Raw genomic sequence first — 4135 nt, 5'->3', positions numbered from 1 at the left:
CCAGAAATCAAGCCTGACACCAACCTGGTTCCGTTTTTGTTTCATTTCTCGCTGCAACTTTTGTGAATGCTTACAGACGAATAGAAATTAGAGAACGCTGGAGGTTTTAGATGGTTTTTATGCAACTTATTCGGACAATTAATTGTGCAGGTACACTGTAAAATTCAGGAATGATAAGAAGCGTAATTAGTAGGATTCCAGCCTACCTGTGGAGATCCCAATGCATTCAAAACCCGTCAGTTTAACCACTCAGTCACAAATCCAAGCCCCAGATTTGCATTAATGATGTTTGTATAAAATCATAGACGGCTACATCAGACGGTCATTCAGCATGTCATTTACATGCCGACTCTCTGGAAGAGCAACTCAACTACTGTAATTCCACACCCCGCCTTTTCCCCACAGCAACTGATATTTATATTGTCTCTCCTCGTTCTTCCTATCAAAATAAAATACCGCACACTCCGCTAGTGTGAGCTGGTATCTGTCGATCTGTTGGTTTGAAAGGGGCTGCTGCAGATCCCAAAAGGGACATCACTGGAACGATTGGCAGTGAGTGGGATTCGAACCCACGCCTCTATAGAGACTGGAGCTTTAATCCAGCGGCTTAGACCGCTCAGCCACACTACCACCTTACCATTGGCTGCTCCTAATTCCCTTCACTGGTATTATCATCGAAATAGAACAGAAGCAAAGGAGCAGGAATAGGTCGCTGGGAAACTCGAACCAGCTCCGCCAGTTAATCAGATCATCCTGCACTTTGTAACATACAGAAATCATCTCCACTATTAGCTTCATTATTTCAATGTTTCACTATTTCAATGTTTCAAATGATTTGTTTTTTTCCTGTGGTGACTGTGCGTGTTTGCTCAAGGAAATGATGTAAAAGGTATCGACTGAGGAAAATGAGGAGATGATTGGTCAGATAGACATTTGTTTTCTGAAAATTCGATTTGAAATCAACTATTTTTAAAATTTGAATAATTGTAAAAGAATTCAGAGTCCAACCCTTCATCTCAATGAGTCAGGGAATCCTTGTTAATTGTCACACACTGAGCATGGACAAGGCAGAAGCTCCTGCGCCTCTTTCAATATTGCTTCTTTTAACTCAGAGTTTTCAAAAGGGAAATGGACAATGACTTGAAAGGGAGAAAAAAATCAGAGTTATGGAAAGACACGAAGAAATTGAGATTAAGTCGAAAGCTCTTTGTGGAAATCTGACATCGATACTATGGGCCTTTTGTAGAGCTGTGCCTTTTGATGATGACATTATTGGATCAGTCTGTCTCCAGCATCCCCAAACAGAGCAGCTGAATTCAATTTGTTCAAAATAAAGACTCAGTGCTGCTGCATGACGTCACCGCATAACATTTTAATGAGGCCCATTGAGCTTCTTTCCTGTCCCCTGTTTCTGCAGGGCAGTGGTTATCATGTTTACCTCATATATGAGGAGTTACTTCGTTCGAAACTGGCCAGAACCATCATCAAAACTTGCAGATTGAAGTTTGTAGAAGACAGCAGAATGTGGTCATGTGTCCTGGTCACTGTTTATCCTTCAACCAAGATGACAAGATCTGTGCATTGTCAAGTCCCTGGCTTTGTGTGTTTGTTGAGCAGTGATTGGCTGCCTTGCTCCCTGCATGAAAACAATGACTCTCCTTCAGAAAGTACTTCAATAAAAGCAAAATACTGGAAATCTGGAATAAAAACATTAAATGCAGGTAGAATTCAGCAGGTCTGAGAGTGTCTGTGGAAAGCAAAACCTGCTGAGTTTCTCCAGTATTTCCTGTTTTAATTTCAAAAAGTGCTTAATTGGCTTGAAAGTGGTTTCAGACATCCGCTGGTCAGGAAAAGCGCTGGATAAATGCAAATCTGTCTTTCCTTAACTTTCTTTAAATCCCAATCCTGTGGTTACTGACCCCCGTCAGTGGAAACAGTTTCTCCCTATCTGCACCATCAAGCCGCCCGTCCCCACTGCCCCCACCCGCATTATTTCGAACAGCTCCATGAAATCTCCACTTAAACTTCTTTGCTCTAAACAGAACAAACCCAGTCTCTATAATCTCTCCACAAAACTGAATTTCCTCATCCCTGGACATGATGCAAGATGGGGGATTGAGATGAGATTTTGGAAAATATTGTCAGTTGGCAGGAGGGAAAATGGAGAAGGAACCAAAACAGAAAACCCAGACTCCAGCTTTGTGAATCTTTAAAAACTCTTTGGGAACCGGAATCAGAGGAGAATGAAAGGTGAAATGATTGACCAGAGACAGTCAAGGCACCTTTCCCTTCTTTACGACGCTGGAACATTGTCTCTGATGTTATCAATGAAATTAACTGATCTGAGACATTGAAAGGATTCTCGTTACTGCACATCAGGAATTCAAACCTAATATCGGCTTCGGGACAATCAGAATACTTGGTAACAGACAAGACACGCAAAGGCTCGAAGGGAGACGGCACCGGTTGTAGGAGAGCTGGTTCCCGGTGACATGGATGTGTCAGCAGTGGATGGGATCAGACTGTTTCCATGTATCCACAATGAATGACCCACCCTTTATTTTGGAAGGGTAGAACTGATAGAGACAATTGTCATTCCGGTAGCAGCAATCTGAAGCTTTAACTCACTGATACCCTGGTTAGAGGCTGCCACAGTCTCTGTGGCGCAACTGGTCAGCGCGTTCGGCTGTTAACCGAAAGGTTGGTGGGTCGAGAACACTCAGGGTCGAAGCTTTCACTGTTTTCTCCCCATCAGCATTGATTATCACACAGTTCCGGGCTGTCATTGGGTACTAGCGCTGAAACGGAAGACCCCCAAAATGTTGTCAGTTCCACTGTTATCCAGTGAGCTCCCAGGTAAGTGGCTATTGTCGAATATTAATTTCAAATATAATGAGAAAGCAATTAGACCTACCATGTACCGATATCTAACCCATTGGAAATTTATCAAGTTATTGGATTGAAACAAACCCATCAATTATTCTCTCTTCCTCAGTTCCACCGTGAGTGAGACAGGGAAAAGCAGAAAAGCAGCAATATTCCGGCCCTGCACTCTCCAATCACCCGCTGCCAGCAGAAAGCGGCGACTGCAGCTTCAATCAGCGGGTTACTGCCCATCCCTGGGACACAAGATACTCCAACCCGGGCCAAACCTCCCAATACACCGAGCACAGGCTCAGGAAAACACAGGTAGATTATATCCCGGTCACTAAACCTCCGAGCAGCATTTACACAATACCCGAGTTAGTGAGTCACAAATAAAAGTCACATCAACTTTCTAAATCGTTTCATTGGAAAATTCCTTCATTTTATTGAAAAGTTAACTGTTGTGAATCTGAAAATGAAGACCATGGGATTTGTGTTACTGAGTGACATTTTTCCATTGTTTATCCGCCGGGTTTGCAATTCAAATTGTTTTGGATATTGAAGCGAATCTGATTTCAAAATGAGGTCACAAAGCAGCTAAACATTAAATCCAGAAACAAATCCTGAGGAAAATGGATCCCAATGTTTGGAAGGAGGTGCAGCTGAGAAGCGGAAGCTGTGAATGGTGTTATTGATGAATGAGTGAAAAGCATTGGATCCTTGGTCAATCATCGTAGCCGAGTGGTTAAATCGATGGTTCTAAAATCCAATGGAGTCTCCGCAGGTAAATTCAAACCTTACCGAATGTTCTTCTTATTATTGCTGATTTCAACCAGGTGTCCACATAACTGCCGGATCAATGGAAGTAACAACAACCAAAAATTCTCCTTATTTTTGGACTCTTAGGGAATGAAGGGCTTTCGGGATCGGGTGGGAAATTGGTGTTGAGGTTGGGGATCTGCCATGATCTTATTAAGTGACGGAGGAGGCTTGTGGGGCCTTATGACGTATTGTTGCTGCTTTGATTCTGTTCTGTTTCAGGAGCAATATCAGACAAAGCAATGGGCAGTAGCATCCTGAGCTCGGTAATTCAGCTGAGTTGTTGTAGGTGTTGGTTTAAGGTTTCACTATTTATTGAGGCGTGGTTCCTAATCCCACTGCTGCTAAATTGTCCTATTGGTCGAAAAGGTGCCAGCTCACAGTTAGAGCAGGTGTTTGCGGTGTATCACTTTAACAGGAAGAACGAGGAGACACAATAAAAATATAAATG

At 42.8% G+C, this 4135-nt stretch overlaps 1 non-coding gene across 1 annotated transcript; it reads right to left on the bottom strand.

Annotated features, from left to right (window-relative positions):
* Nucleotides 1-547: 547 nt before the first annotated feature.
* Nucleotides 548-630, bottom strand: trnaf-aaa (transfer RNA phenylalanine (anticodon AAA)). The gene has a single exon. It is a non-coding gene; the product is annotated as a tRNA-Phe (tRNA).
* Nucleotides 631-4135: the final 3505 nt, after the last annotated feature.

Source organism: Cetorhinus maximus, chromosome 23 (assembly GCF_964194155.1).
Source record: "Cetorhinus maximus chromosome 23, sCetMax3.hap1.1, whole genome shotgun sequence".
Lineage (NCBI taxonomy): Eukaryota > Metazoa > Chordata > Chondrichthyes > Lamniformes > Cetorhinidae > Cetorhinus > Cetorhinus maximus.
Note: the sequence above shows the minus strand (reverse complement) of the source record. Positions and strands in the feature narration are given on the sequence as shown.